This window comes from Oncorhynchus tshawytscha, linkage group LG23 (genome assembly GCF_018296145.1).
Source record: "Oncorhynchus tshawytscha isolate Ot180627B linkage group LG23, Otsh_v2.0, whole genome shotgun sequence".
Classification (NCBI taxonomy): Eukaryota; Metazoa; Chordata; class Actinopteri; order Salmoniformes; family Salmonidae; genus Oncorhynchus; species Oncorhynchus tshawytscha.
In genome coordinates this window covers 21,057,223-21,071,198 of record NC_056451.1, presented here as the reverse complement: position 1 = coordinate 21,071,198, position 13,976 = coordinate 21,057,223, and positions in this window count along the sequence as shown.

The window sequence follows — 13,976 nt, the reverse complement described above, 5'->3', positions numbered from 1 at the left end:
TAAAATCATTACCTCAGAAACGGCCGAGCCTCATACAATAAGCCTCATGAATAAAATGGCCCTGAAAAACATTCCACTATCTGTTAATCTTCAAAATACCCCTAAAGTTATCAGGATGTAAAAATAAAACCTGTTCGCTTCCCTTTCCTGTATTGTATAACTCACAAAGAAAACAGATGGTCAGTAGTTCCAGCATGTTCTTTACTCAGAAAACAGACTGACAAAATGTTTTAGTAGAAAGTTATTTTAAGCTTCTTAGTGGCTTTTCATTGTACAATTTACAATTTAAATGAGCAAAACTTTGGATTATGCCATATAGTGTACCAGCTCTGTGTCCATATGGCATATCGTGAAGCATTCACGCCGAGACAAAGCATAGCAGAACACATTTAATGTAAAAATAGTCATAATCCATGATATAGAAGAGCCATATACAGAACATAAGTAATGCTAGTCCAAATTGAATGATTGGAGAATGTGTGGGCTGTGGAAACCTACAGTACAAGTAGAACAGCAAGATTACACTTTTAGTGCAGGTCTCGTTATTCTAAAGCAGACTCAGATTCATAGACATAGGAATGGATGAAATATAGAGCATTGTCAAAACACTTCGCTGCTGTACGTTACAAATAGTTAATGATCCTGAGCAAACAGAATGTACAGGGTTTATCAGCATTGATTATGAGTACTGCTGAAGACGTGTGCTTAACTAAAAGACTAAATTATCATTTGAATATTGAGTTTACAATAGGACATTTCATAACAATATAATAATACACCAAGCTACTTGTCAAAGAAAATAATTTTTTGGAAGACATTTGCATAACGTATTGCTGTGCAGAGGACGCATCATCCCTGAAATGCATCAAGCTCATCAAACAAAATCTGCTGGTTGATACATTTTCCTATTTTCATCAAAAGACAGAAGGCACAACAGTTTTTTTGGAGAGGGGGTGGTGTAAGGACTTTTGTATAATAAGTTACTGACATGTCTGACAGTGTCAAGGATTGGCTGAACTCGATAGTGCTTTCTCTTGACAAAAAAATAAAGATTAGATGAAAAATGACCTAGAGAAACTTTTGCACAGCTGAAAAAGCCCATGGAGCTCTTTTGAAAATCCAATATTTTTTTCCAATATTTGAACATTTCATACCCTTTTCAACGTAAGGCCTGGAAGAAATAAATGGAGGACAATCAGTTTTGATGCATTCACAATAGCAATGCTTTGTGGCTTTGAAGGAGCATAATGCCACGGAGATGTGCGAGTGTAGCTGAATGAACAGGGCATTACACAGGTCAAACCAATTCTTTTAGGATTTCTGCACTTTATTTGGTTCATGGCTTATTCAACATGCTTGCTTGAACGGTTCTTAGATGTTCTTTGTATCGTGAACAAGAAAAACTGTTCTATGCAAACCTCATCTTATAGTGAGACTAGTCGCAGACTCGTAACCACAACATCTGCTTTGCAGGTGAAGGGTATTTCTCATGCTATTTCTGAGTAGGGAAAAAGGCTTTCTTGAATATGACTGTGGTCAGTAAACAAAGGGTAAGTGAAAGTTCTTTTAAATGTATGTCAAATTATTCTCCTTTTGAAATGCTGTCAGAGCTAGACTACATCTAAGAAAGGCTTACTGGGCTAGTTGTGATGCTTCAATCAAACCCCACAAACACCTGCAGAGTGCAGACACACACATACCACTCCGTATGCATTTAGGATCTGTTTCTCACTATTAGCAGCACCAGCTACTAATTGAATTTCATCAACTTAAACAGATTGGGACAATTCTGATTGAGTGAACCAGATAACACAAAATGAGATGGAGGCGCTAATTACACAGGTGTTTCTGTACAGCCTGGAGCCAAGCCCATCCCCAGCTGATGACATCACAGCAGTAAGGTTGAGTGGAGAAAGACAGTGCGCATGCTGTTTAGACAGACCCAGTTATTTCAACACTACTTGATCGTGGGTGTAATTCACACACACTCACAACAACCCTTGTTCCCTCATGATAACGCAACAAATGAATAGCCCTGTCATGCAGAAGCACATAATGTCCACCTCCCCCTCTCCTCTGACCCCTGCCTTTCTCTGTAATGCAGAGTAAGAAATAAGCCAGCCAGCACCTCGGCCCTAAAGCTTTTGTTCACGGGGCATGATTGATTTCCATTTAAATGAAAGTAGAGCCAGGGAGCGATCGTGGAGCGGCCCTGTACTCAGTATGAATGAAACATGGGCATGGTGGGTATTTCCCCACTCACATCCCACCCTACCTACCCCCACACTTTATTTTATCCTCTCTATCCCCCGGTCCCCGTCCCCATCCCCGTCCCTGTCCCAGCACTATAAACCATTCAAATCAGACTTTCCTCAGCCATCCGAGAGCAATTTACAATCGGTGATGTGGTTGACGTTTTGAACAAAAGCATTTCAAAAAGAAAAAGAGAATGGGGGGAGTTGAAAAGAAAACATCATTCACTAAAGTTGATTAATTCTCCACCTCAAGTGAATGTTCAAACAGACCTGACTGGCTTTTTCCACCCATTTTTTTTCCTTTTTTCCCCTTCAGAGGTTGAGAAGATGGGAGAGTTTTATCTTTCAACTGTATTTTCTGTTGTCACTAAGAGGCCAAGGACAGGATATGTCACAGAGTTGAATGGGGAAATTTAGAGAGGACTGGGTTGGTTTAGGGTGGATTAAACTTGTTTTTCTCATGCAAAAAAAGCCTGTTCTGAATGCACCAAATCAACTCTGAATACAGTTTAGTTTAGTGAAGGAGCGGAGAAACCTGTCGGAACAATTGCAAATGACTTTTAGCAATACTTGTTTTTCTTGAAAAATATGCCATTGGACAAAAGGAGTTTGTCACATTTGGTCACATTCATTGGCTTCAGGGTTTTTCAATAGAATCCAATGACAAAACTTAGGTTCCAAATGTTGCTATGTGTCCCAAGCATAAAGGGATAATCCGTAGTTGAAACAATAAAGCGTTCTCTCCCTATTTTGGTAAAAAACTGAGGGATGGGGCCAGAGAAATATAACCATTCTCAAATTCATAGGCTATGAGCTATGGATGCAAAGACTGACTATCCGTGATATCAAAATCATAGTTTTAACCATGTTTTGAGGCTATATAGCATTTGTTTAAACATACTTTGTTTGCTAACATTGGCATAAAACAAGCTTATGTTTTGGGTTCTGATGGGGCACGACAGTTGAACTGAGGCATATATATTATTCAAGAATCAATGAGTACATCCAGAAATGGATTTAGCAACTGCAGAATGCCCTTTTAAATATACACACATACATTGAGATATGTGGCACAAAAATGAACAACAGACCAAATATAGGAAACTAAGTTACACTGGCTTTGGAGGGGACCCATGACACAGTAACAGATGGTCCCAGAGAGGAGAGCAGTAGGGAGTGGTTCAGTAAGAGCAGGCTGGGGTGGAAAGTGTTCCCTTCCTGAGTCAAAGGTCAGTGTGTTGTAGAGCTCCTCCCCTGCAGGTGTCCAATTGGACTGGAGCTCATCTTGTGGTTAGACCGTTCCTTTCATTCCCTGTTCTGTAGGCACTGAGTAGATCCTAAAGAAAGGAGAGAAGAGAAGAATGAGAGAGGAAAATGTACTATACCAATCCAAAAAACTGGTGGGACTTTACACATCTGAAATATTATTAATTCACTACTATAAAATATTAAAAACATACGACAGTGATATTTAATTCCTTGTTAAGAGTTTATGGGGGATATATCAATTTAGAAACATTGGATGTCCTTGGGAAATGTACAGACTACAGCATATAAACATGACATGTTTTGGAGAATTGGGGATTACAATTTTTGAGATCCTTCCCATAAGACAGCCTGTTCACGTTCGCACATGGAAAGCAGGTAGCTACAATCCTTGTTTGTGGGAATCCAGGAAATGCATGTCGGTTTATAGCGCGCTGCAGGGGTTTGGCGTGCTACATGGCGACTGCATTACCTCCACACATCCCCTCCCCAGGTGGGACTTATGGCCTTGGCAAGTCTCCCTGTTGATCCAACAATCCGAGGGTTGCTGTGAGAATAAGCCTCTTTTCAGCACACCTATCACTCAACACACAACACAGCCAGAGCTAACTGCAGCCCTAGGAGCCAAGCGTTAATCCTGCAGAGGATTTTAACCCCTTTCTCTTTCTAAGCCTGCATCATCAGATCTATAGCGCCAAGGTGGCTACGTGCTAGGTAAACTCTCTAACCTCTATCGTTGGCTAGGTCACGTAGCATCTAGCATGGGACAAAGGAAACTGATTACTCTGCAGAACGCCAGCGCCCAGCACTCAGCACAGTTACACAACCCCAAAGACAGACCCAGAGAAAGAAAGAAAAAAAGAAAGAGACAGGTAGAGCTCTCAGTTACCCCCCCTTCCTCCCTCAGAGGCCCCAGGAGAATGACTAACTGACTATATCTCACTGTCTGTTCAACTGGTTCAGGCTGTTCTCTGTGCTCTGATTGTTGTTGTCAGATAATGTCATCATACCATAGAGACAGAGCTGGGATTTACTGCTCACTGTGCAATGTGCTTCATACACTAGATTTCTATAGATGTGTTATTCCTGCTCTGGGCTCTGGGAGCAGGTTGGGTCTTGCCCTGTAGGGGTCATGAAGGGCAGACCGTTCTCTCTGGGTTATTGTTAACAGTTGACAGGGTGGGGCGAGGTAGAGCAGTGGAGTGGGCTGGATGGCTTCAGGCTGTGCAGGTAATTGCAGCACAAGTCCAGACGGGCTCGACGGCTCAGCGGCTGGGTGGATCTGCTCCTCCTGATTGAGTTTCGCAACCTCAGCAAGAGTTTGTCTGGTTTTACATGACGCTGGCATTATGCCGTAGTGGAGTATGCTGCCAAGCCAGCGGTGTGGTGGATGGACTGACTGTTACTCACTCGACTGGTTCTGTCGCTTCCTTCCAGCCAGGCAGGCGGGGGACTAAGTGGAACATCTCTGAGAGACACTGATTTCTATTATGTCTATTATCTAAAAGGCCTGTTCCTCTTAGGGAAAGTAAACACTCCGAGGGGAATAACGTGGAGAGACAAGGCAGAGTGACTTACAGTTCAACGTGCTTTAAAAACTCTAATTTAACTCAATTTCCATAACTGCTCAATGGAATCCCCCATCGACAAAAATTGCAGCCCTGATGGTTTTATCAGGAAGATGGTGTCAGTGGAGGAATTAGGGGTACTAGGTTACACTGAGACAAAATATGCACAACATATTGTAAGACTTTCAGTCAAACAGAGTGAATGGAGACGTGTGGCCTTACCCTTGTGGTCGGTTGTGCATGCGGCGCCGGACCAGCACTATGGCTGAAACCAAACACAAAAGGGAAAAGGTCACCATTTCCTCCTTGCCGCAAGAGAATAGTTCACATTTGCTTAAGTATTAGAACTTACATGACACCCTGGAAGTTGAGTAAATCAGGTCAAGTACCTGACTCAGGGGCCTAACAGCCGTAGGCCTGCGAACTCACTGACTTCAACAAACCACTTTTCTAAAGGTTGCTACATCTGGTCCCTGATCAAACCATCAGTAATAATGTGCCAGATACAAGCCCTGTAATGTGTTGTGAGGTGTGAAACGAGGTCTGCCAGTCAGGTAGCGTGTATATCTGGTCTGATATTGTCTCAGTCTTATCTTGACCTTTAATCCTTACCTACTATCACTGCGATTGACAGTGCCACCACACTCACGGCTACGATGATGACAATGGTAGTAAATCCATCTGAGAGCAGATAACACACGACAAAAGGAGTTGATGGTTGCAACACACTGGGACGAAATTAACATACAAACTTAATTTACACAATTATTTTAGCATGACATGGCTAATGTTCATACTAACCAAGAAGTATGAATTTGCTAAAATATGTACTTTTACATGGATTTATTGCACATTGAAATTACAGTTCATCAAGTAAGAAGGTATCTATGGGCCTACTGACATGCAGAAATAAGGTTACTTAAATTATACATACTGTAAAAGTAGAACAAGTTGTAAACAAAGTTTTTCCTACCTTCCCCTACTTTTTCTCCTGTTGCCTTGTTTGTGTCCACAATATCATTTGTTTCAGGTTCGATAACCACGTAATCATTCCTGAGATTTGGGATCACTGAAACAGGCAAGAACACACCTAATTATTCTCCGACCTCCATTTCCATTCAGAAGGATATCACCAGTACAGACACATATAAATAAACATTCATTCATCTGCTCACTGACTAATTCTATCACTGTCTGATCAATGTGGCAGAGGAGGAACAGAACTGGCAGATTTAACAGATCATCATTCTGATTGGATCGTTTTCACTCCCAGCCAATCATTAAGCATTCAACATTCACTCCTGGATTCTGATGAGGGGGAGGAAGAAGGGCTTCGGCAGTGCGGCTCCTCTCCTGGCCTGGCTGAGAGAAGGTGCTTCTCCAGAAGATGTGGCCTGTGGGGCAGTCCTCCCTGTACTAAATAGCTCTGTAATTATATCAAAGCAACATCATGGGGAAGATGAAGAGTGACAGCTAGCGATGCCGAGAGGAAATGAGAATGCCAATGTGGATTAGTGCCCTGACAGGGGGGGGGGGTCTAACTTCTGCTTGATGGATACACAGGGGGGGTTCTCCCCACAGATAATTGATTCCATTCTGGGGGTAATGATGAGGGGAACGGTTGTGTAACAGAGGTGTGATCTCTCTTACTCTGCTGACTGGGCTGCTTGCCCATCACATTTCTAACAGGGGGCGAGTTAAAGGGTTAAACTCACCGTTTTGCTTGAATAGATCTTCATCGTCTCCGTCTGTGGGATATTCAGAATAGAGGAAGAGGGAAAAGCCCAGTCAGCATCAATATAAAGTAGCTTGTATTACATTTAAAGATTAGCAGTAGTTCTATTGCAGTGCTTCATTTGAGGGTTCACTCATGGAACATTATCGAATCATCACGGTACTCCTAAACATAATCATCACTTTTGTCAAATTTATGAAAATGTTTCTGAATTTATGAAAATTTCATGCCACATGTGATTTTGTCCCCTTTGGTTTCCAGATGAAGATGTATTCCATACCTGCTACGTCTGCTGATCCTTCACTCTCTTCTGAGGAAGCTGTATGGGAATAGAGATGGGGAGGTGTCACGCCCAGGGTGTGATTTGGGGTGGGTATTCTATGTTCTATTATTTGTATTTCTATGTTTTGGCCGGGTAGGGTTCTCAATCAGGGACAGCTGTCTGTCGTCTCTGATTGAGAACCTCTTCTTTTAACTACCGTGACAGGAGGATGGGACCAGATTAACTCACAGCAGCTTCTTACTGTACATCACTAAGGTTATTCGTTACATCTCTGCACTATACGGGAGCAGAGCTACTCTCCTATGAACTCCTACTGTGGGATATACAGAATGATTGAGCTGCCATCCATTCAATGATATACTCACTCATGAACTCCATACTTCTGTGGCTAGGGCATTTAGCTCATGGTAAAGGTAGCCATCTTAATATTACCAGTTTCAGAGTTTTGTGGAAATAACTAACTACACCTTTAGATAGATAGTAAAACACTACTGTAGCATATACAGGTTCATATCTTCTTTATGTTGAACTGTGGTTTATATAATGTATATGTATTCTTTCCTAAACATATACTTTAATTTTTATATTTCACCTTTATTTAACCAGGTAGGCTAGTTGAGAACAAGTTTTCATTTACAACTGTGACCTGGCCAAGATAAAGCAAAGCAGTGTGACAGAAACAACAACGCAGAGTTACACATGGAATAAACAAGCGTACAGTCAATAACACAATAGAAAAAAAGAAAGTCTATATACAGTGTGTGCAAATGGCGCCCTCGCAAGGCAATAAATAGGCCATAGTGGCGAAGTAATTACAATTTAGCAAATTAACACTGGAGTGATAGATGTGTAGATGATGATGTGTAAATAGAAATATTGGTGTGAAAAAGATCAGAAAAGTAAATAAAAACAATATGGGGATGAGGTAGGTAGATTGGGTGGGCTATTTACAGATGGGTTATGTACAGCTGCAGCGATCAGTTAGCTGCTCAGATAGCTGATGGTTAAAGTTAGTGAGGGGAATAGTCTCCAGCTTCAGTGATTTTTGCAATTCGTTCCAGTCATTGGCAGCAGAGAACTGGAAGGAAAGGCAGCCAAAGAGGTGTTGGCTTTGGGGATGACCGGTGAGATATACCTGCTGGAGCGCGTGCCACGGGTGAGTGTTGTTATCGTGACCAGTGAGTGGAGTTATGGCGGAGATTTACTTAGCATAGACTTATAGATGACCTGGAGCCAGTGGGTCTGGCGACGAATATGTAGCGAGGGCCAGCCGACTAGAGCATACAGGTCGCAGTGGTGGGTGGTATAAGGGGCTTTGGTGACAAAACGGATGGCACTGTGATAGACCACATCCAGTTTGCTGAGTAGAGTGTTGGAGGCTATTTTGTAAATGGCATCGCCGAAGTCGAGGATCTGTAGGATAGTCAGTTTTACGAGGGTATGTTTGGCGGTGTGAGTAAAGGAGGTTTTGTTGCGAAAAAGGAAGCCGATTCTAGATTTGATTTTGGATTGGAGATGTTTAATATGAGTCTGGACGGCGAGTTTGCAGTCTAGCCAGACACCTAGGTATTTGTAGTTGTCCACATATTCTAAGTCAGAACTGCCCAGAGTAGTGATACTGGGCTGGTGGGCAGGTGCGAGCAGCGAACGTTTGAAAAGCATGCATTTAATTTTACTAGCGTTTAAGAGCAGTTGCAGGCCACGGAAGGAGTGTTGTATGGCATTGGAGCTCGCTTGGAGGTGAGTTAACACAGTGCCCAAAGAAGGGCCAGATGTATACAGAATGGTGTAGTCTGCATAGAGGTGGATCAGGGAATCACCCGCAGCAAGAGCGACATCAGTGATATATACAGAGAAAAGAGTCGGCCCAAGAATTGAACCCTGTCATACCCCCATAGAGAATGCCAGAGGTCCGGACAACAGGCCCTCCGATTTGACACACTGAACTCTGTCTGAGAAGTAGTTGTTGAACCAGGCGAGGCAGTCATTTGAGAAACCAAGGCTGTTGAGTCTGCCGATAAGAATAAGAATGTGGTGATTGACAGAGTCGACAGCCTTGGCCAGGTCGATGAAGACGGCTCTACAGTACTGTCTTTTATCGATAGCGGTTATCATATCGTTTAGTACCTTGAGCATTGTTGAGGTGTACCCGTAACCAGCTCGGAAACCGGATTGTACAGCAGAGAAGGTACAGTGGGATTCGAAAGGGTCAATGATCTGTTTATTAACTTGGCTTTTGAAGACTTTAGAATGGCAGGGCAGGATGGATATAGGTCTATAACAGTTTGGGTCTAGATTGTCACCCCCTTTGAAGAAGGGGATGACGCGGCTGCTTTCCAATCTGTAGGGATCGCAGATGAAAGGAAAGAGAGGTTGAACAGACTGGTAATAGGGGTTGCAACAATGGCGGCGGATAATTTTAGAAAGAGAGGGTCCAGATTGTCTATCCCAGCTGATTTGTAGGGGACCAAGTTTTGCAGCTCTTTCAGAACATCTGCTATCTGGATTTGGGTGAAGGAGAAGCTGGGGAGGCTTGGGAAAGTAGCTGCGGGGGGTGTGGAGCTGTTGGCCGGGGTTGGGGTAGCCAGGATGAAAGCATGGCCAGCCGTAGAGAAATGCTTATTTAAATTCCCGATTATCGTGGATTTATTGGTGGTGACAGTACTACCTAGACTCAGTGCAGTGGGCAGCTGGGAGGAGGTGCTCTTGTTCTCCGTGGCCTTAAAGTGTCCCAAAACTTTTTGGAGTTAGAGCTACAGGATGCAAATTTCTGTTTGAATAAGCTAGCCTTCGCTTGCCGGCCTGAGTGCGTGTTTTGATTCCTGACTTCCCTGAAAAGTTGCATATCGCGGTGACTATTCGATGCTAGTGCAGTCCGCCACAGGATGTTTTTGTGCTGGTCGAGGGCAGTCAGGTCTGGAGTGAACCAAGGGCTTTATCTGTTCTTAGTTCTACATTGTTTTGAAGGGGCATGTTTATTTAGGATGGTGAGGAAATTACTTTTAAAGAACGACTGATGGGATGAGGTCAATATCTTTCCCGTATACCCAGGCCAGGTCGATTAGAAAGGCCTGCTCACAGAGGTTTTTTTAGGGAGCGTTTGACAGTAATGAGTGGTGGTTGTTTGACCACGGACCCATGGCGGATGCAGGCAATGAGGCAGTGATCACTGAGATCCTGGTGAGGATAATATCTATGAGGGTGCCCATGTTTACAGATTTAGGGTTGTACCTGGTGGGTTCCTTGATCATTTGTGTGAGATTGAGGGCATCTAGTTTAGATTGTAGGACTGCCGGGTTGTTAAGCATATCCCAGTTTCCGTCACCTAACAGAATGAACTCTGAAGATAGATGGGGGGCAATCAATTCACATATGGAGTCCAGAGCACAGCTGGGAGCTGAGAGGGGTCTATAACAGGAGACAACAGTGAGCGACTTATTTCTGGAGAGATTCATTTTTTAAATTAGAAGCTGGAACTGTTTGGGCATAGACCTGGAAAGTATGACAGAACTTTGCAGGCTATCTTAAGTATCAGCCTAGGTTCTTCTAAGCAGTTTTCCTCTTAATATTCTGCTACCCCTGGAAGCTATAGGACTCAGAGAGAGACGGTGTATATTTCTCGTATGGAACACATACAGGCATAAAAACAATAAAAAGGTGATCTGTGTGATTAGATCTTTGTCAGTGTCTCAGTGTCTGCTGCCAGAGCATTGTGGGAAGGTGAGAACATGTGATACGTACCAGCAGCTCCTTGCAGAGTCACAATCAAACACAGAAACAGCAATCGCAACATCTTCAATGCTGGAGGGGAGAGAAGAGAAGAAACCAAGTTACAAATTCGGGTCATTAATATTCTGCTATTAATATGTGTGAAAAATGAAAATCTTCCCAGTTTGAAAAAGCGAAAGTGAGATGGAGTGAAAGAGTCATCTATATTCTGTTGTCGTGGCTGTCTGTTGTTTACTCAAACATTTAGGTTTACCTCAGAACCACAGGCAGTCAATGGAAAATGACAGGTACCGGGAACACTATCTTCCTCAATAACGACACGGACTATCATGATGACACAACTCCATACAGGTGGCACAAGCACTGTCCTGATGTTAAAGGACGATGTATATCTTGTCTCAGGGGTAGGGGTGGATGTAAACTGTGTTTCCCAGTGCTCAGCAGAAAGTAACCCTGTCCCTCTCTAAACACTCAGTCTCAGCCAGCTGGCATGAATTGCCTTTTCAACACTTTCCCCTTCCATCTGGGTAACGGTGTGGGACTGTGTGTGTGACTCTGTGTACTTTTACATTTTGTATTGTGTGATTGTGTGTACTGTGTGTGTGCAACGGTTTGAATGGTGTGTAAGGCCACAGTGCTTTGTTCTAACCAGCCATTATTAATCATTAGGATTTACGTCGTGTCAGCCATTAAACTCTGTCACCCTCCGCTTAGACACTAAAAAGTTATTTGTAACTAAACAAATATTTAAGTTTCTGTCGGCTCCACTTTGGAAGATGGCCCAACAGTCACATTCGTTTTGTCTGTGAGTGGGAGTTTTTCCTGCCGCCTTGAGAAACCTCACACTACTTCCTGATGGCAGCAGGCCCAGAACAGAGTCTGTTCTATTCCTCTATTCGCTCATCTCCCCAACACACAGATGTGGAACACAGCTGTTCCTAGCTAAACAAAGCCTCGACAACCAGCTGGCCAGCCGCAGTACAATTGGCTGTATTTTTTAAATCGGCCCAGGCTTGGGAATGACCTCTTCCCTAGTCTATGTCTGACTGGACGGATGACGCCTCGGTGCTCAAATTTAACACGGCTCCCTGGCACGGGCCCAGAAACCTTTGCTCTACCAGGGAACCAGGGTTAGAGTGGTGGGAGAATTCCTCCTTAGAGAACTGGAGCAAATACTGCTGTTACTGCCCTCCCTCTCATTGTCAGCGATGCCCATTGTGTACAGGGACCCTACTTCCTTTAGCTAATGACTACACTACTATGTGAGGGCTCTGGGAAGTGAACGGAGGTGAACTGCATTGTTGGGACATTGGACAGGCTGTACACCAGGAGTTTCCACCAACCTCCTACCCCCTATCCTCACTGCCCTCTACACCATTAATATGTTACTGAAGTCCAGTTGAGCTTCCAGTTACGACAGTGTTTCCGTACATTTGTTTACCATGGCAGTGTGAAGGCATCAAGAGTCAAAGCAACAGGTATAAATGAGATTATGGCCCATAGACTCCCGAACCATAATGGTGAGGGGAAGTCAGTAAAAATAAAGAGGGAGAGGTGGTACTATAGTGGTGGCGGGGGAGGGAGTGGAGAGTAACTGAGTCTCCTCCATCTCAGTTCACTAGTTCAGCAGGGGATTTGATGCTTGAGAAAGACCTGAGGATCGGGAGTCTATGGGCTATAATCTCATTTGTACGTGTTCGCCTTGGCTCCAGATGTCTTCACACTGCCATGGTAAACAAATCACCATCCTGGAGGGCCGCAGAGGGAGACGGGGAGAGATGCGTGGACTGGGCTTCTTAATTACCAGGCTTGAATAAGCAGGTCATGGATGGAGACATATGTTAGTTTAAGGTGTTAATCAGATGACAGGAGAGCGACTGATTTCAGAGGGAGACCAGTGTGCTGCGTACTGCTCACGCCTCACAGAGAGCTGCAGTAAATCTCTCAACAACCTAAATAGCAGCCCCAAATAAAATCCCCCTCTGTATCCAATCTAGTTTAGTCAGAGATGCTTTGGGTGAAATAATAAGCTGACACAATTTGGAAACATTTATCAACACAGTCCATTGCCTCAGAATCAAAACGCCTCCTGCGAGATGGTTTTATTTCTCTAAATTGGGTAATATATTCTTGTATATTTGAATGGCAATTGAATTTGCGTTGGTATCCATGCAGGATTTTACTAGGCCCCAATTTGCACCTTATCATAAGCAGTGGCCTCCCAATGAAGGAGAGAGAAGAGGCCTGCCCAGAAGCCACAGAGCTACAAAGATCATAGACTATCATAAATCTATGCATCCTAAATCAAGAGTGCAGCACTAAGCGGAAGCTTCTTCTGCAACCTACACTTAGTGTACAGAACATTAGGAACACCTTCCTGATATTGACTTGCCCTCAGAACAGTCTCAATTCGTCAGGGCATGGATTCTAGAAGGAGTTGAAAGCATTCCACAGGGATGCTGGCCCATGTGGACTCCAATACTTCCCTTTGGGTGGTGGACCCTTCTTGATACACACAGGAAACCGTTGAGTATGAAAAACCCAGCAGCACTGCAGTTCTTGACACACAAACCTGTGCGCCTGGCACCTACTACCATACCCGTTCAAAAGCACTTCAATCTTAAATCTTCACCCTATGAATGGCACACATACACAATCCATGTTTCAATTGTCTCAAAGCTTAAAAATCCTTATGTAACCTGTCTCCTCCCCTTCATTTATACGGATTGATGTCGATTTAACAAGGTACATCAATAAGGCATCATAGCTTTCACCTGGATTCATCTGGTCAGTCTGTCATGGAAAGGTGTTTTGTCAACTGGCCTTGTTTTTCTGCCATTTGTTTCCCTTATGTTTTTTTCCCAGCATACATGCACGTTGAGCAGAGCAGCATACCTCACTGGCTAAGCCCATCCCAGAGAACATCTTGATCTTGTTTACAGGGTTTCATTCTGAATGATAACACTCCCCACCAACAACACTACCACATAATCCAACAAACACACAAATAAAAATAATGTGCACAGACATATACATACATTATTTCCATACAGGCAGCTAGGTGAATAAATGCCTCTGTCTCTCACGAACACACACTGCTGTCATGACTGACGTGCGTGAAAAAACCCCACTGATGTGTT